This window comes from Equus caballus, unplaced genomic scaffold (genome assembly GCF_041296265.1).
Source record: "Equus caballus isolate H_3958 breed thoroughbred unplaced genomic scaffold, TB-T2T unassigned-0002390, whole genome shotgun sequence".
Classification (NCBI taxonomy): domain Eukaryota; kingdom Metazoa; phylum Chordata; class Mammalia; order Perissodactyla; family Equidae; genus Equus; species Equus caballus.
The window spans coordinates 8,210-27,500 of record NW_027222297.1 but is presented as its reverse complement, the minus strand read 5'-3'; the positions used below and the strand labels follow the sequence as shown (position 1 = coordinate 27,500).

The window sequence follows — 19,291 nt, the reverse complement described above, 5'->3', positions numbered from 1 at the left end:
CCGAGTCGGAAAGGAACGGACAGCTTTCCTCCTTTGGGCCCCTGACTTGGGACCAACAGGGGAAGAGAAACAGGCCTCTCTCCCTCACACCCTGGCCCCTTCCCCCAGGACGCCCTCCTTCTAGTCAGCCCGCCTCTGGCTTTTCCACACGCCGACGACCGCTCGTCGGCATGGACCCACCTTCCTTGGGGGACACCACCACACGACTCTCCCACTCGTCTGCCTGCCTTTCGTTGGCGTCGCTGCCAAAGGCGAGGGGTAGGGGTGGCGGTGGCAGGGACGGCAGGGGCCCAGCGGCTCTCTGGAGGGTGAGGAAGTCTTGCTGGTTCTCCTAGGTCGGTGATCTTTCTCGATCTCCACACACATTCTTCGTTTGGGGAGCCAAGAGACGCCCTCTGAGGAATCCCTATGGCCAGGGTCGATCACTTACTCGCTCACTGCCTCGGCCTCGGCCTCGGCCTCGGCCTCTGTCCATCTTGTCTCTCTCCCTCCCTCCCTCCCTCCCTCCCTCCCTCGTCGGTCTCTGTGTGTGGACGTCTAGGTGGAGGCGAGGCAGGGAGGCCATCCACCCACCCACCCACCTCGTGGTTTACCACACGCTCTACACGGAGGTAGAATTCCCATCCCACCGAATCCATCCTTTCCACGGGGCACAAGCCAGTGGCCTTCGGGGGTCTCTCTCCCCAAGGTGGCGCATCCGTCACGGCTATCTATTTCCAGAAGGTTTCCGTTTCCATCCCCTCCCTCCGAAAGAAAAAACGGCCCCACTCCCGGATCTGCCTCACCACGACCACCACCACCACCACCGCCGCCGCCGCCGCCGCCGCCGCCGCCGCCGCCGCCGCCATCTGCTGTCGCCCTCTAGGGTTGGACCGTTCTAGCTCTCTCCTCTGTGTGGAATCGCAACGTAGGTCGCCTTGGATGTCTGGCACCTCTCACTTAGCAGAAGGTTTTGGAGGCTCAGGCTGGGCCACGCTTTGGCCCGGGTCAGTGTTCCGTTCCTCCGGACGGCTTCCTCGTTTTCCACGAGAAGGAGCCGTGAAGACGGAAAGGAAGGGCGGATGGATGGCTTCTCCCGTGCTACCGAGTCCCTCTCCCCTTTTCCCCAAAGCGTGAGGGGCGGTCGACAGGATCGTCTCTGATGACAAAAGTCAGAGGCACCCCGGGTCAGACACCGTGCGAGGCGTTGGTGTGTTCTCGAGACGAGAACACGTCCCCGTCAGCGTTTCCTGTCGTTCTCGTTCCGAAAGGATTCACGCGCCACCCCGTCTCCCTCAAGGTCTTAGGGCTGTCGTGCTCCGCAGCCGTCACGTGTCGTGGATCCTGGGCACCACCACGCCACCCCGCCCCCGCCCCCCCGCCATAGCTGTCGATCGCTATGTGGCACGCCTACGTTTGCCCAAAAGGGCAGTCCGATGGACAGCGTGGGTGCTTTTCCCAGCAGGCAGGCAGGTGAGAGTCACCCCTCTAGAAGGTTTCCAAGCCCCGTTCCATTCTCAGAGGCAGCTCCTTTGGCCATCAAGGAGGCAGGCGATGGGGGTGGGGGTGGGGATGGGGATGGGGCCGGGGCCTCTGTCCCTCTGTCGCGGTAGAAATGATTGGGAAAGGAGGGACGATGGGCGTAGGTCAACCATCCTGGGCGGTGGTGCTTTGGGAGCTTTTTCTAGAAGAAGGAGCGAACGGCCTTCCCTGGGAAGGGAGGAAACCAGAGGAGGTCCCCCTCAGACCGACCTGGCACGAGAAGGACACTCTCTCTCTCTCTCCCTTTTCTTCCTGACTTGAAATCAGGAGACAAAACTCCCCTGCCAAAGGGGCCCTCCCGAAACGGGGAGTGAGGAAGACCTCCTTCTCTTCACGGCTGAAGTTCTCCCTGCCTTTCCTGGACGGGAAGGATAGCACCTACGCCCGCTGCCGTCGGCGACTTTTAGTCCGCCTGGAGAGGAAGAAATTCTTTCCCGTGGCCGAACCCTGGCGGTTCGTTCGTGCTGCAGAGGACGTGGCCCTCTCTGACACACCCAGGAACCTCCTCGCTCCGGGTCGCTCCGGGTCGAGGAGAGGGAGTTCTGTTCTGTGGTTTAGAATGGTGCTTAAAAAGGGACATCGCTTACAAAGGGTCCTCGTCCCCCTTCCTAAACGGACGGCTCGGCTCGGAGGCGTGAGATACGTTTCGCATCCTCCTCGTCGTCTTCACTCAAAGTTTTATTGGAGTTTTGAAGATTTTATTTTTTGTCTTTCCTTTTTCTCCCCAAAGCCCCCCCGGTACATAGTTGTGTGTTCTTCGTTGTGGGTCCTTCTAGCGGTGGTATGTGGGACGCCGCCTCAGCGTGGTTTGATGAGCAGTGCCGTGTCCGCGCCCGGGATCCGAACCGACGAAACACTGGGCCGCCTGCAGCGGAGCGCGCGAACTTAACCACTCGGCCACGGGGCCAGCCCCTTACTGGATTTTTAAAACAACTCCGGGGGCCGGCCCGGTGGCGCGGCGGTGAAGTTCGCACGTTCCGCTCCGCCGGCCCCGGGTTCGCCGGTCCGGATCCCGGGCGCAGGACCCGGCACCGCTTGGCGAGACACGCTGTGGCAGGCGTCCCACCTGGAAAGTAGAGGGGGATGGGCACGGATGTCAGCTCAGGGCCAGTCTTCCTCGGCCGACAGAGGAGGATTGGCGGCAGATGTTCGCTCAGGGCTCATCTTCCTCAAAAATAAAATAATAAATCGATTCGATAAAATATCAAATAACACAACCGCGGGATCACGACTTAGAGTCACCATTGGCCCGATGATGCCACTCCCCACCCCCCCCACCCCCCTACCCCCCACCATTTGGAGGTGCCGTCAGTGGGATTCGTTCCTGTTTGTCCATCTTTCTTCCTCTTTTTTTTTTTTTTTTTAAAGACCGGCACCCGAGCTCATTGCCAATCTTATCTTTTCTTTTTATTCCTCCTCCTTCTTCTTCTTCTCCCCAGAGCACCCCAGTACCTAGTTGTATATTCTCTTTGAGGGTCCCTCTGGTTCTGCCGTGTGGGACGCCACCTCAGCGTGGCTTGATGAGCGGTACCGTGTCCGAGCCCAGGATCCGAACCTTTGAAGCCCCGGGCCGCTGAAGCGGAGCGTGCAAACTCAACCGCTCGGCCATGGGGTCAGCCCCTTCCTTCGGAGGAGGAGGGGGGGGGAGGAGGAGGAGGAGGAGGAGGAGGCAGGCGCTGTGTGAAGTCGCCAGTGAGTCTGTGGAAAGAGACGGAGGATTTCCCATGGGAAGCTGGGGCGGGGGACACGGACCAATGTCGTGCGAACTTGAAGGTGAATGATCAAAAAACCCACACACGCCTAGAGCAGCGGGTTGCCAGTTAGGAGTTTGCTTGCCGGGCCCATAACGCAGGGCTCATCGATGAGCCAAACCGTCCGTGATCCTCAAGCAGTCTAGTAGGGTTAGAGAAAGGAGGGGGGCACTCTTTCTGCCCCAGACGAGGCGAGTTTCTCAGACAGCCACCCTGCCCCAACATCTTCCCTCCCTGCCTCCCGGCCCTTGGCGGACTGCGGCCTAAGGGTGGGGGAATTGAAGAAAGCCGTTCAATGGAAAAGAGCCCGAGGCCATGGGAGAGAGCTTCCTGCACTTGAATGAAGCCCTGACACCAGGCCCGTCGGAATGAATGGGCCTGACCTCCCCTCCCCCCCCCCCCCTCCCAGGCTGGCGAGTCCCACCGACTCGACTCGGCAGTGGAAGGCTAGGGGTTTCCTCCGAAATGGTGAACCGGCCCCCTTGTCCACAGGAAAACCACACACGGCTACAGCCTAGGCAGGATCTCGGGCCAAGTCGTCAGGGTGGCAAGATGATGGTGGATGAGAGGAAACTTGTTCTGGGACCGCCCCGCCCCCCCCCATCGCCTCTCTGGCTGAGAAGAGGGCTGGGGAGCGGTGAGGGTCAGGGGGAGAGTGGGGGCGGGGCCGGGACAGGGACCACCGGGCAGTAGGACGGGAGTAGCCCTGAGGCCTGCCTGCCTGCCTGCCTGCCTGCCTGCCTGCCTGCCTGCTTCCTTCCCTGCCGGCGCAGGGCTGAGAGAGGCACGGGGCACGCTGGCTCCTGCCCCTTCACTCATTCGGGAAGCCTTCTGTTGTTGCTCCTGAGGTGCCGGCTGCGGTGACAGACAGAGCAAAACTCCTCTCTCTGTCTATTTCTTCAAAGGCCCGAGTCTGAGCTACGACAGATTCCCCTGTGGCTCGACCCGCAACCTCCCATCCTGCCAGACCAGACCCCTTGTCCAAAAACCTCCACTGGAGGAGCTCTTTCACCTGACCCGGAAAGGAAACACCAGCCCTGCCTCAGCCTCACACCCACCACCACCACCACCATCACAACCATCCCCCCCCCCCGCCCCACTCTCCTCCGGACCCAGATACCTAACAGAGAGAACAAAAATCCAAAAATCCTGCTGCTCTCCTTCTACCGCCTCCACTTTAGAAGAGTCGGTCTCCCCCGAACACCTCAGACTCTGTGACTTCCCGCGGCCTCCCTTTCCCCGTCCCCATGCTCTCCCCGGACGGGCCCCATCTTACACTCGAACGACAGCTCCACCGCTCGGGGCAGCTAGACACGATGTCCCAAAGTGGCCCAGACGGTAGCCTGGTCGATTCCAAAGGACCCACACACGCAGTCGGCCATAAACGTGGTGTGGAGATCGTGGACGTTCGCGGGCCTCTGATGAAATCGCTGCTCCGGGGACCCCGGCGTCTAGGACCCGTCTTCTCCATGTTCTTCACACCGTTGCTCCTGGGCCGGTTATTCTCTTCCCTCTCGCTGACCTTAACGTTTTGTCTCTGCCATTGAATTTTTTTTTTAAAGATTTTATTTTTTCCTTTTTCTCCCCAAAGCCCCCCGGTACATAGTTGTGTATTCTTCGTTGTGGGTTCTTCTAGTTGTGGCATGTGGGACGCTGCCTCAGCGTGGTCTGATGAACAGTGCCATGTCCGCGCCCAGGATTCGAACCCACGAAACACTGGGCCGCCTGCAGCGGAGCGCGCGAACTTAACCACTCGGCCACGGGGCCAGCCCCCTCTGCCATTGAATTTTGACCGTGCGAATGTGACTTGCCGCTGTAGGGCTGCGTGGATCTCTCAGGCATCCTGCTGTGCCATGCGGGGGGGGGGAATCCTTGGTGGGTGGGTCGATAGACGTCCCTTTGGTTGTCCCCTGGAGGGGAGAGACAGAGGGGACGACTCAATCCACCACGAACGCTGATGTCGCTCCGATAAACCTGTAGCGGTGATTCTAGTTTATGGCCCGTGTCCTGAAAAGAACTTCCCGAAGGGCCAGCCCGGCGGTACAGCAGTTAAGTTCGCACGTTCCGTTTTGTCGGCCAGGGGTTCGCCGGTTCGGATCCAGGGTGCGGACGTGGCGCCGCTTGGTGAGCCATGCTGTGGTCGGCGTCCCGCCTATCAACGGGAGGAGGATGGGCACGGATGTTAGCTCGGGACCACTCTCCCGGGGCAAAAAGAGGAGAATTGGCAGCAGGTGTCAGCTCGGGGCTCGTCTTCCTCGAAAAATAAATTAATTAAATAAATAGAAACAACTTCCCAAACCTCTCTGATAACTTGAAGCTTTGAAGTTTTGCGAGGTGAAATCAGGTGATAAAAAAGTCCACGGACGGGGGCAGCCCCGTGGCCGAGTGGTTAAGTTCCCACGCTCCCCTTCGGCGGCCCAGGGTTTTGCCCGTTCAGATCCCGGGCACGGACACGGCACCGCTCGTCGGGCCGTGTGGAGGCGGCGTCCCACATGCCACCACTAGAACGGCCCTCAACTAAGATAGACAACTATGTCATGGGGGGGATTTGGGGAGAAAAATCGGGGGGGGGGAAAAAACAAAAACGGAAGATTGGCAACAGTCGTTAGCTCGGGTGCCAAACTTAAGACAAAAACAATTTCCTTGACGATGTAGATCATTTCCGAGTAAGATAGAACCTGAGACGTGAGTGGCTAAATAGAAGTTTATCTACTTTGGGTTTGTGAGGATACGGAAACGAAAAGACGTTTGGGTCTATCGAGGAACACGTCTCGTGCTTTATTAAAAGCTTTGACAGGGGACGGCGGCACGGCGGCATAGTGGTTAAGCTCCTGCACTCAGCTTCGGCAGCCTGGGGTCCTCGGGTTCAGATCCCGGGCGTGGACCTCCACCGCTCCTCACACCGGGCTGTGGTGGCATCCCGTCCGCAAGATCAAGGAAGTGGGGCGCAGGTGTTACCTCGGGCCCGCTCTCCCTCAAGCAGAAAGAAGAGGAAGATTGGCAACAGGCGTCAGCTCTGTGAGGGCCGATCTTCCTCACCCAAAAACTAAAGTGAGATGAAATCAAATAAAGCGAAGGAAGAGATAAACCTATGAAATCCCATGTTTCTAAAAGTGGCCAAGTGTTTAGAAATTGGCCAAGCGACAGACTGCTCATGGGAAGGACAGTTCCTAATTGCTGACTTCTTAGTTTTCACCAAAATTAAGGTTCGTGAGGGTTAAAAATTCTACTTAACGAATGCGATGAAAGCCACTAGGCCGGCCCAGTGGCACGCTGGTTAAGTGTGCCTGTTCCACTTCGCCGGCCCGGGGTTCGCCGGTTCGGATCCCGGGGGTGGACGTGGCACCGCTGGGCGAGCCACGTGGTGGTAGGCGTCCCACATATGAAGTAGAGGAAGATGGGCACGGAGGTTAGCTCAGGGCCAGCCTTCCTCGGCAAAAAGAGGAGGATTGGCAGCAGTTAGCTCAGGGCTCATCGTCCTCAAAACAAAACAACACAAAACAAAACAAAAAGCCACTAAAAGTGAATATGGGAAACATCTTTGTGTTCAAGGAAAGTGAGATGGCTGCCTTCAGGCAAGAGGGCCTAAAAAGTAAAGATCGTTTTGTCTGTGAAAAGGTGATCACGGGGAAAAAAATCTGAGAAAAAGGTCTGTTCGTGGTCAAGTGGCCTAAAATTGGAACGAGTGGACAGATAGAAATGGCGAGCGATAGGATCTATTGGAGTCTATGAGGAAGCCATTGGGTGTCGGCCTAATTCGGCCTGACAGTGTTTTTCCAAAAGGGCCTGACGTGGCCGTCGAGCACGCATCGCATCGTAGATCTGCTTTAAACATTTCCTACGGCAAGAACCAATGCCCTTAAGGGAAAGGAGCAGCTTCCCCGTGCTCGGGCCTTTCCTTAAGGAGAGGCATCTTTCCTTAGGCTAGGAACGGATGGTTGCGCTCACCTTTGACCATCCGGCTCACCTGTGACCACCCAGGCCCAGACAACAGACCTGCCACCCAGCAGTGTCTGTCGATCGCTGTGCTGACAGAGCAGTGTCGCGACTATCGTCCAAGGGACCTTTCGATCCTATGTGAAACGTCCTCTCTGGGGGTCTAGAAGCACTCTGTACACCCCACTTCCCGGGCGCCCTTTCTTCCTTCAGGAAGAAAGGCCCCGGGCCACAGTCCTTACATCTTAGGTCAGAATAAACTCACCCCGATTTTCACGGATAGATTGGTTCCGGATTATTTCCATCGACAGAATGGAATCAAGTCAATGAGTTTCAAGATCGGAGGGAAGCTGATGCAAAATCAGAATTGGTTTTTCTCGCTCTCGAAAGGATACTTTTCTCTAACTTCTAGTCTCCTCCTGATAAAGACATTGGAAAAGGTTTCTCTTGACCTCTGAGGGAATCGACACCAAAGACAGAGATCCTCCATTTTGTCAGAATGATTTCCTAGGCCTCTAACGGAGGAGGCCTCCCTCGGACGGGAGCTCAGCTTTTGTTTTGCAACAGTTTTCCTCTCTCTGCTTGCCTTTAACATCTCCTTTCCCGTTCTTCTTATTTGGAAGGGAAATACGTGCACCGCTGGGGGGGGGAGGGGGAAGAATTTTCTAAATGACCAAAGAAGATCTACGACTGTTGTTATTTTGGTTTCACGGAGCAGTTCCACGTCCACATTTACCCCATTTTAAACACCCACACACACTCACAGCACGGCGCTGTGAGGATGTCCCGGGGAACTCGATTTGTGGAGGGAATGGCTGTGAGGTCTCTGCCCCCAACCCGCACCATTTGGGTGCTTCTGCTTGTTGATGAGGACGGGAAGCCCTGCTGAAATCCATATTCTTATCACCACACGTGAATCTGCACCCATGCTCCCCCCGTGTGTCGTCTTTGGGCTTTGCTGTGGCCCCGTGCGGAGGGAGACCCGTTTTGTCTTGTAAACTTTTCAGCGGCCAAGCGGCTCGGTCCTTTCCTCTACGACTTGTGGGCTCCGTCTGTCCGTCTGCCTTAGAAAGACCCTCTGGGCCGGAAGTGACAGGCTGCACACAATTCCTGACAGACTGCGGACAATTCCTCCGTCGTCACGGTCCTTCTCTGATGACGTGCATGGTTTCGGTTTGACAGCGACCCCCACCCCCCACCCCGCCCTGATTTTCTAAGTCCTCCCGGGACCCGGGAAGTGCTCGGGCCGCTCCGGGAATCGGGGGCCGGCAGCCCCGGCCTGCCCCGTGGCATCTCCGGGGACTTTTCCACCCTCTGTCCGCGTCAGCCAGCCGGCAGCCCCGGCCCGGCCCAGGAGTCACGTGGGGAGTCTGTCCCCTTCCTGGCAAGCCCACCCACCCCACCCCCCTCCCCGCCGATTTTCCAAGACCTCCTTCTGCGCCCAGGGTTGCCCTGTGCTGCCTGGGAGCTCCGAGGTGGACACCCTGGGGCCTCGCGTGGTGACCTCCCGGCCGCCCCAAGCGGGCCCAGAGAGAAAGAGAGAGAGAGACAGAGTCAGAGACAGAGAGACAGAGAGACAGAGACAGAGGTAGACAGAGAGAGACCTGACCCGGCGGTGGGCTCAGGCTGTGCACTCTCGCTGGCCGGTTCCCTCCCGCTGACCCCTCCGCGCCGGTTGTTGGGCGCCATCTGGCGGCCGCTTTTACAGAGTGGCCCTCCTCCGGAGCCCCGGCGACATGAGCAAGGGATGGGACTTGCAGGACGTCTGTGTGGTTTCCAGTGTGGGTCTGTGTGGAACAGAGCTGCTAAGAACATTCATGCCCCGGATTCTGTGTGAATGAACAGGAACGTGGCCGCAGCCCCCACCCCGCCCCCCGCCCCAGCCCCCGGGAGTGGCGGGAGTGGGGCCCTCCAGACCACCCTCGGGTTGGATGCCTCCCTCCCTGGAAGGACTCACGGGACTCCACAAAAGCTGACTTCCTGGAGGTCCAGCGGAGACCCCCAAGGCCCAAGGCCCCCCACCACCACCACCACAGATCACTGTGGAAGCCTTAACGACCCAAGGCTCCAGCTACATACAGACGCTCTTAGGAGGCAAGATACACCAAGGGCTTATGTAGGTTGCCGCTTTCGGTGGTTGTTTCCGCGGCGTGTGAGTTTTGGAACCCGCCACGCCATTTTTCACAGAGGCCATACCGTTTCCCTTCACCACCAGTGAGGCGTGAGTGACTGACTTGGCTTCTCCGCGACCTCACTAGCAGTTTGATCCTGTTCCTGTATTTGGAAGAAGCCAGTCTCACCCATGTGTCCCCACAATGTCTCCCTCTAATTTTCTCACTTGCTTTTCCAGGGAACAGCTCACATCTTTTCATGCGCTCATTGGTCATCCATGCGTACCTCCTCCTCCCCAGGTGAAAGTGCCTGCTCTGTCTATTGGCCTTCCATTGTATTTGTATTTTTCAGTGTTGATTTCCCCCGGGTCTCCACTCCATTGTGGGGTTTTTTTTTGTTGTTGTTGTTTTTTTTTCTGCTTAAAGATTGCCACCTGAGCTAAGCCTCTGTTTCCCATCTTTGTCAGTTTCAGAGGGTAGATTTCTCAGTCTTGCTCTTTCCCAAGTTCTGCACGCCCTTGTGTGTGTGTGTGTGTGTTTTTTTTTTTTTTGCTCAAATATTGAACCTAAGCTAGCATCTGTTGCCCATCTTCGTCAGTTTGAGAGGGTAGGTTTCTCAGTGTTGCTTTTTCCCCAGGTCTCCAAGTCCCTCACTGTGTGTGTGTGTGAGTGTGTGTGTTTTCTTTGCAAGATTGGCACTTGAGCTAACGTGTGTTGCCAATCTTTGTCAGTTTCAGAGGCTAGATTTTTCAGTATCGCTCTTTCCCAAGGTCTCCACTCCCTTGCTCTTTTCTTTTCTTTTTTTTTTTTTGGCTTAAAGATTGTCACCTGAGCGAGGCTCTGTTGCCCTGCTTCCTCCGTTTCAGAGGGTACCTTTTTTCAGGGTTGCTTTTTCACCGGGTCTCCTCGCCATTGTAGTTTTGTATTTTATTTTATTTTTTTGCTTAATGATTGCCACCTGAGGTAGCCTCTGTTGCCCATTTTCGTCAGCTTCAGAGGGTGGATTTCTCAGTGTTGCTTTTTCCCCAGGTCTCCACGCCCTTGTGTTTTCCTTTTGCTTAACGATTGCCACCTGAGCTAGCCTCTGTTGCCCATCGTCGTCAGTTTCAGAGGGTACATTTCTCAGTGCTGCTTTTTCCCCAGGTCTCCACGCCCTTGTGTGTTTCTTTTGCTTAACGATTGCCACCTGAGCTAGCCTCTGTGGCCCATCTTTGTCAGTTTCAGAGGGTAGATTTCTCAGTCTTGCTCTTTCCCAAGTTCTGCACGCCCTTGTGTGTGGGTTTTTTTTTTTTTTTTTTTTTTTTGCTCAAATATTGAACCTAAGCTAGCATCTGTTGCCCTTCTTCGTCAGTTTCAGAGGGTGGATTTCTCCGTGTTGCTTTTTCCCCAGGTCTCCACGCCCTTGTGTGTTTCTTTTGCTTAACGATTGCCACCTGAGCTAGCCTCTGTGGCCCATTTTCGTCAGCTTCAGAGGGTGGATTTCTCAGTGTTGCTTTTTCCCCAGGTCTCCAAGTCCCTCAGTGTGTGTGTGTGTGAGTGTGTGTGTTTTCTTTGCAAGATTGGCACTTGAGCTAACGTGTGTTGCCAGTCTTTGTCAGTCAGAGGCTAGATTTTTCAGTATCGCTCTTTCCCAAGGTCTCCACTCCCTTGCTCTTTTCTTTCTTCCTACCTTTCTTTCTTTCTTTCTTTCTTTTTGGCTTAAATATTGTCACCTGAGCTAGGCTCTGTTGCCCTGCTTCCTCCGTTTCAGCGGGTACCTTTTTTCAGGGTTGCTTTTTCACCGGGTCTCCTCGCCATTGTAGTTTTTTTATTTTATTTTATATTTTTGCTTAATGATTGCCACCTGAGGTAGCCTCTGTGGCCCATCTTCGTCAGTTTCAGAGTGTGGATTTCTCCGTGCTGCTTTTTCCCCAGGTCTCCACGCCCTTGTGTGTTTCTTTTGCTTAACGATTGCCACCTGAGCTAGTCTCTGTTGCCCATCTTTGTCAGTTTCAGAGGGTAGATTTCTCAGTCTTGCTCTTTCCCAAGTTCTGCACGCCCTTGTGTGTGTGTGTGTGTGTGTGTTTTTTTTTTTTTTTTTTTGCTCAAATATTGAACCAAAGCTAGCATCTGTTGCCCATCTTCGGCAGTTTCAGAGGGTAGAATTCTCAGTGTTGCTTTTTCCCCAGGTCTCCACGCCCTTGTGTTTCCCTTTTGCTTAAAGATTGCCACCTGAGCTAGCCTCTGTTGCCCATCGTCGTCAGTTTCAGAGGGTACATTTCTCAGTGCTGCTTTTTCCCCAGGTCTCCACGCCCTTGTGTGTTTCTTTTGCTTAACGATTGCCACCTGAGCTAGCCTTTGTTGCGCTTCTTTCTCAGTTTCTGAGGGTGGATTTCTCCGTGTTGCTTTTTCCCCAGGTCTCCACGCACTTCCTTTTATTTTTCCTTAAAAATTGCCACCTGAGCTAGCCCGTGTTGCCCATGTTCGTCAGTTTGAGAGGGTGGATTTCTCAGTGTTGCTTTTTCCCCAGGTCTCCACGCCCTTGTGTGTTTCTTTTGCTTAACGATTGCCACCTGAGCTAGCCTCTGTGGCCCATCTTCGTCAGTTTCAGAGGGTAGATTTCTCAGTGCTGCTTTTTGCCCAGGTCTCCACGCCCCTGTGTGTTTCTTTTGCTTAACGATTGCCACCTGAGCTAGCCTCTGTTGCCCATGTTCGTCAGTTTCAGAGGGTGGATTTCTCCGTGCTGCTTTTTACCCGGGTCTCCACGCCCTTGTGTCTTTCTTTTCTGCTTAAAGGTTGCAACCTGAGCTAGGGTCTGTTGCCCATGTTCCTCAGTTTCAGAGGGTGGATTTCTCCGTGCTGCTTTTTACCCGGGTCTCCACGCCCTTGTGTGTTTCTTTTGCTTAACGATTGCCACCTGAGCTAGCCTCTGTGGCCCATTTTCGTCAGCTTCAGAGGGTGGATTTCTCAGTGTTGCTTTTTCCCCAGATCTCCACGTCCCTCAGTGTGTGTGTGTGTGAGTGTGTGTGTTTTCTTTGCAAGATTGGCACTTGAGCTAACGTGTGTTGCCAGTCTTTGTCAGTCAGAGGCTAGATTTTTCAGTATTGCTCTTTCCCAAGGTCTCCACTCCCTTGCTCTTTTCTTTCTTTCTTTCTTTCTTTCTTTCTTTCTTTCTTTCTTTCTTTCTTTCTTTCTTTCTTTCTTTCTTTTTGGCTTAAATATTGTCACCTGAGCGAGGCTCTGTTGCCCTGCTTCCTCCGTTTCAGAGGGTACCTTTTTTCAGGGTTGCTTTTTCACCGGGTCTCCTCGCCATTGTAGTTTTGTATTTTATTTTATTTTTTTGCTTAATGATTGCCACCTGAGGTAGCCTCTGTTGCCCATTTTCGTCAGCTTCAGAGGGTGGATTTCTCAGTGTTGCTTTTTCCCCAGGTCTCCACGCCCTTGTGTTTTCCTTTTGCTTAACGATTGCCACCTGAGCTAGCCTCTGTTGCCCATCGTCGTCAGTTTCAGAGGGTACATTTCTCAGTGCTGCTTTTTCCCCAGGTCTCCACGCCCTTGTGTGTTTCTTTTGCTTAACGATTGCCACCTGAGCTAGCCTCTGTGGCCCATCTTTGTCAGTTTCAGAGGGTAGATTTCTCAGTCTTGCTCTTTCCCAAGTTCTGCACGCCCTTGTGTGTGGGTTTTTTTTTTTTTTTTTTTTTTTTGCTCAAATATTGAACCTAAGCTAGCATCTGTTGCCCTTCTTCGTCAGTTTCAGAGGGTGGATTTCTCCGTGTTGCTTTTTCCCCAGGTCTCCACGCCCTTGTGTGTTTCTTTTGCTTAACGATTGCCACCTGAGCTAGCCTCTGTGGCCCATTTTCGTCAGCTTCAGAGGGTGGATTTCTCAGTGTTGCTTTTTCCCCAGGTCTCCAAGTCCCTCAGTGTGTGTGTGTGTGAGTGTGTGTGTTTTCTTTGCAAGATTGGCACTTGAGCTAACGTGTGTTGCCAGTCTTTGTCAGTCAGAGGCTAGATTTTTCAGTATCGCTCTTTCCCAAGGTCTCCACTCCCTTGCTCTTTTCTTTCTTCCTACCTTTCTTTCTTTCTTTCTTTCTTTTTGGCTTAAATATTGTCACCTGAGCTAGGCTCTGTTGCCCTGCTTCCTCCGTTTCAGCGGGTACCTTTTTTCAGGGTTGCTTTTTCACCGGGTCTCCTCGCCATTGTAGTTTTTTTATTTTATTTTATATTTTTGCTTAATGATTGCCACCTGAGGTAGCCTCTGTGGCCCATCTTCGTCAGTTTCAGAGTGTGGATTTCTCCGTGCTGCTTTTTCCCCAGGTCTCCACGCCCTTGTGTGTTTCTTTTGCTTAACGATTGCCACCTGAGCTAGTCTCTGTTGCCCATCTTTGTCAGTTTCAGAGGGTAGATTTCTCAGTCTTGCTCTTTCCCAAGTTCTGCACGCCCTTGTGTGTGTGTGTGTGTGTGTGTTTTTTTTTCTTTTTTTTTGCTCAAATATTGAACCAAAGCTAGCATCTGTTGCCCATCTTCGGCAGTTTCAGAGGGTAGAATTCTCAGTGTTGCTTTTTCCCCAGGTCTCCACGCCCTTGTGTTTCCCTTTTGCTTAAAGATTGCCACCTGAGCTAGCCTCTGTTGCCCATCGTCGTCAGTTTCAGAGGGTACATTTCTCAGTGCTGCTTTTTCCCCAGGTCTCCACGCCCTTGTGTGTTTCTTTTGCTTAACGATTGCCACCTGAGCTAGCCTTTGTTGCGCTTCTTTCTCAGTTTCTGAGGGTGGATTTCTCCGTGTTGCTTTTTCCCCAGGTCTCCACGCACTTCCTTTTATTTTTCCTTAAAAATTGCCACCTGAGCTAGCCCGTGTTGCCCATGTTCGTCAGTTTGAGAGGGTGGATTTCTCAGTGTTGCTTTTTCCCCAGGTCTCCACGCCCTTGTGTGTTTCTTTTGCTTAACGATTGCCACCTGAGCTAGCCTCTGTGGCCCATCTTCGTCAGTTTCAGAGGGTAGATTTCTCAGTGCTGCTTTTTGCCCAGGTCTCCACGCCCCTGTGTGTTTCTTTTGCTTAACGATTGCCACCTGAGCTAGCCTCTGTTGCCCATGTTCGTCAGTTTCAGAGGGTGGATTTCTCCGTGCTGCTTTTTACCCGGGTCTCCACGCCCTTGTGTCTTTCTTTTCTGCTTAAAGGTTGCAACCTGAGCTAGGGTCTGTTGCCCATGTTCCTCAGTTTCAGAGGGTGGATTTCTCCGTGCTGCTTTTTACCCGGGTCTCCACGCCCTTGTGTGTTTCTTTTGCTTAACGATTGCCACCTGAGCTAGCCTCTGTGGCCCATTTTCGTCAGCTTCAGAGGGTGGATTTCTCAGTGTTGCTTTTTCCCCAGATCTCCACGTCCCTCAGTGTGTGTGTGTGTGAGTGTGTGTGTTTTCTTTGCAAGATTGGCACTTGAGCTAACGTGTGTTGCCAGTCTTTGTCAGTCAGAGGCTAGATTTTTCAGTATTGCTCTTTCCCAAGGTCTCCACTCCCTTGCTCTTTTCTTTCTTTCTTTCTTTCTTTCTTTCTTTCTTTCTTTCTTTCTTTCTTTCTTTCTTTCTTTCTTTCTTTTTGGCTTAAATATTGTCACCTGAGCGAGGCTCTGTTGCCCTGCTTCCTCCGTTTCAGAGGGTACCTTTTTTCAGGGTTGCTTTTTCACCGGGTCTCCTCGCCATTGTAGTTTTGTATTTTATTTTATTTTTTTGCTTAATGATTGCCACCTGAGGTAGCCTCTGTTGCCCATTTTCGTCAGCTTCAGAGGGTGGATTTCTCAGTGTTGCTTTTTCCCCAGGTCTCCACGCCCTTGTGTTTTCCTTTTGCTTAACGATTGCCACCTGAGCTAGCCTCTGTTGCCCATCGTCGTCAGTTTCAGAGGGTACATTTCTCAGTGCTGCTTTTTCCCCAGGTCTCCACGCCCTTGTGTGTTTCTTTTGCTTAACGATTGCCACCTGAGCTAGCCTCTGTGGCCCATCTTTGTCAGTTTCAGAGGGTAGATTTCTCAGTCTTGCTCTTTCCCAAGTTCTGCACGCCCTTGTGTGTGGGTTTTTTTTTTTTTTTTTTTTTTTTGCTCAAATATTGAACCTAAGCTAGCATCTGTTGCCCTTCTTCGTCAGTTTCAGAGGGTGGATTTCTCCGTGTTGCTTTTTCCCCAGGTCTCCACGCCCTTGTGTGTTTCTTTTGCTTAACGATTGCCACCTGAGCTAGCCTCTGTGGCCCATTTTCGTCAGCTTCAGAGGGTGGATTTCTCAGTGTTGCTTTTTCCCCAGGTCTCCAAGTCCCTCAGTGTGTGTGTGTGTGAGTGTGTGTGTTTTCTTTGCAAGATTGGCACTTGAGCTAACGTGTGTTGCCAGTCTTTGTCAGTCAGAGGCTAGATTTTTCAGTATCGCTCTTTCCCAAGGTCTCCACTCCCTTGCTCTTTTCTTTCTTCCTACCTTTCTTTCTTTCTTTCTTTCTTTTTGGCTTAAATATTGTCACCTGAGCTAGGCTCTGTTGCCCTGCTTCCTCCGTTTCAGCGGGTACCTTTTTTCAGGGTTGCTTTTTCACCGGGTCTCCTCGCCATTGTAGTTTTTTTATTTTATTTTATATTTTTGCTTAATGATTGCCACCTGAGGTAGCCTCTGTGGCCCATCTTCGTCAGTTTCAGAGTGTGGATTTCTCCGTGCTGCTTTTTCCCCAGGTCTCCACGCCCTTGTGTGTTTCTTTTGCTTAACGATTGCCACCTGAGCTAGTCTCTGTTGCCCATCTTTGTCAGTTTCAGAGGGTAGATTTCTCAGTCTTGCTCTTTCCCAAGTTCTGCACGCCCTTGTGTGTGTGTGTGTGTGTGTGTTTTTTTTTTTTTTTTTTTGCTCAAATATTGAACCAAAGCTAGCATCTGTTGCCCATCTTCGGCAGTTTCAGAGGGTAGAATTCTCAGTGTTGCTTTTTCCCCAGGTCTCCACGCCCTTGTGTTTCCCTTTTGCTTAAAGATTGCCACCTGAGCTAGCCTCTGTTGCCCATCGTCGTCAGTTTCAGAGGGTACATTTCTCAGTGCTGCTTTTTCCCCAGGTCTCCACGCCCTTGTGTGTTTCTTTTGCTTAACGATTGCCACCTGAGCTAGCCTTTGTTGCGCTTCTTTCTCAGTTTCTGAGGGTGGATTTCTCCGTGTTGCTTTTTCCCCAGGTCTCCACGCACTTCCTTTTATTTTTCCTTAAAAATTGCCACCTGAGCTAGCCCGTGTTGCCCATGTTCGTCAGTTTGAGAGGGTGGATTTCTCAGTGTTGCTTTTTCCCCAGGTCTCCACGCCCTTGTGTGTTTCTTTTGCTTAACGATTGCCACCTGAGCTAGCCTCTGTGGCCCATCTTCGTCAGTTTCAGAGGGTAGATTTCTCAGTGCTGCTTTTTGCCCAGGTCTCCACGCCCCTGTGTGTTTCTTTTGCTTAACGATTGCCACCTGAGCTAGCCTCTGTTGCCCATGTTCGTCAGTTTCAGAGGGTGGATTTCTCCGTGCTGCTTTTTACCCGGGTCTCCACGCCCTTGTGTCTTTCTTTTCTGCTTAAAGGTTGCAACCTGAGCTAGGGTCTGTTGCCCATGTTCCTCAGTTTCAGAGGGTGGATTTCTCCGTGCTGCTTTTTACCCGGGTCTCCACGCCCTTGTGTGTTTCTTTTGCTTAACGATTGCCACCTGAGCTAGCCTCTGTGGCCCATTTTCGTCAGCTTCAGAGGGTGGATTTCTCAGTGTTGCTTTTTCCCCAGATCTCCACGTCCCTCAGTGTGTGTGTGTGTGAGTGTGTGTGTTTTCTTTGCAAGATTGGCACTTGAGCTAACGTGTGTTGCCAGTCTTTGTCAGTCAGAGGCTAGATTTTTCAGTATTGCTCTTTCCCAAGGTCTCCACTCCCTTGCTCTTTCTTTCTTTCTTTCTTTCTTTCTTTCTTTCTTTCTTTCTTTCTTTCTTTCTCTTTTTGGCTTAAATATTGTCACCTGAGCGAGGCTCTGTTGCCCTGCTTCCTCCGTTTCAGAGGGTACCTTTTTTCAGGGTTGCTTTTTCACCGGGTCTCCTCGCCATTGTAGTTTTGTATTTTATTTTATTTTTTTGCTTAATGATTGCCACCTGAGGTAGCCTCTGTTGCCCATTTTCGTCAGCTTCAGAGGGTGGATTTCTCAGTGTTGCTTTTTCCCCAGGTCTCCACGCCCTTGTGTTTTCCTTTTGCTTAACGATTGCCACCTGAGCTAGCCTCTGTTGCCCATCGTCGTCAGTTTCAGAGGGTACATTTCTCAGTGCTGCTTTTTCCCCAGGTCTCCACGCCCTTGTGTGTTTCTTTTGCTTAACGATTGCCACCTGAGCTAGCCTCTGTGGCCCATCTTTGTCAGTTTCAGAGGGTAGATTTCTCAGTCTTGCTCTTTCCCAAGTTCTGCACGCCCTTGTGTGTGGGTTTTTTTTTTTTTTTTTTTTTGCTCAAATATTGAACCTAAGCTAGCATCTGTTGCCCTTCTTCGTCAGTTTCAGAGGGTGGATTTCTCCGTGTTGCTTTTTCCCCAGGTCTCCACGCCCTTGTGTGTTTCTTTTGCTTAACGATTGCCACCTGAGCTAGCCTCTGTGGCCCATTTTCGTCAGCTTCAGAGGGTGGATTTCTCAGTGTTGCTTTTTCCCCAGGTCTCCAAGTCCCTCAGTGTGTGTGTGTGTGAGTGTGTGTGTTTTCTTTGCAAGATTGGCACTTGAGCTAACGTGTGTTGCCAGTCTTTGTCAGTCAGAGGCTAGATTTTTCAGTATCGCTCTTTCCCAAGGTCTCCACTCCCTTGCTCTTTTCTTTCTTCCTACCTTTCTTTCTTTCTTTCTTTCTTTTTGGCTTAAATATTGTCACCTGAGCTAGGCTCTGTTGCCCTGCTTCCTCCGTTTCAGCGGGTACCTTTTTTCAGGGTTGCTTTTTCACCGGGTCTCCTCGCCATTGTAGTTTTTTTATTTTATTTTATATTTTTGCTTAATGATTGCCACCTGAGGTAGCCTCTGTGGCCCATCTTCGTCAGTTTCAGAGTGTGGATTTCTCCGTGCTGCTTTTTCCCCAGGTCTCCACGCCCTTGTGTGTTTCTTTTGCTTAACGATTGCCACCTGAGCTAGTCTCTGTTGCCCATCTTTGTCAGTTTCAGAGGGTAGATTTCTCAGTCTTGCTCTTTCCCAAGTTCTGCACGCCCTTGTGTGTGTGTGTGTGTGTGTTTTTTTTTTTTTTTTTTTTGCTCAAATATTGAACCAAAGCTAGCATCTGTTGCCCATCTTCGGCAGTTTCAGAGGGTAGAATTCTCAGTGTTGCTTTTTCCCCAGGTCTCCACGCCCTTGTGTTTCCCTTTTGCTTAAAGATTGCCACCTGAGCTAGCCTCTGTTGCCCATCGTCGTCAGTTTCAGAGGGTACATTTCTCAGTGCTGCTTTTTCCCCAGGTCTCCACGCCCTTGTGTGTTTCTTTTGCTTAACGATTGCCACCTGAGCTAGCCTTTGTTGCGCTTCTTTCTCAGTTTCTGAGGGTGGATTTCTCCGTGTTGCTTTTTCCCCAGGTCTCCACGCACTTCCTTTTATTTTTCCTTAAAAATTGCCACCTGAGCTAGCCCGTGTTGCCCATGTTCGTCAGTTTGAGAGGGTGGATTTCTCAGTGTTGCTTTTTCCCCAGGTCTCCACGCCCTTGTGTGTTTCTTTTGCTTAACGATTGCCACCTGAGCTAGCCTCTGTGGCCCATCTTCGTCAGTTTCAGAGGGTAGATTTCTCAGTGCTGCTTTTTGCCCAGGTCTCCACGCCCCTGTGTGTTTCTTTTGCTTAACGATTGCCACCTGAGCTAGCCTCTGTTGCCCATGTTCGTCAGTTTCAGAGGGTGGATTTCTCCGTGCTGCTTTTTACCCGGGTCTCCACGCCCTTGTGTCTTTCTTTTCTGCTTAAAGGTTGCAACCTGAGCTAGGGTCTGTTGCCCATGTTCCTCAGTTTCAGAGGGTGGATTTCTCCGTGCTGCTTTTTACCCGGG

The 19,291-nt window shown here is 52.3% G+C and overlaps 1 long non-coding RNA gene across 1 annotated transcript; it reads right to left on the bottom strand.

Moving 5' to 3' along the window:
- Positions 1–5,988: 5,988 nt before the first annotated feature.
- On the bottom strand, positions 5,989–8,577 carry LOC138922723 (uncharacterized). Its single transcript, XR_011435844.1, has 2 exons — positions 7,474–8,577; positions 5,989–6,698 (listed from the first exon to the last, which is right to left on the bottom strand). It is a non-coding gene; the product is annotated as an uncharacterized lncRNA (long non-coding RNA).
- Between the last annotated feature and the right edge of the window lie 10,714 nt (positions 8,578–19,291).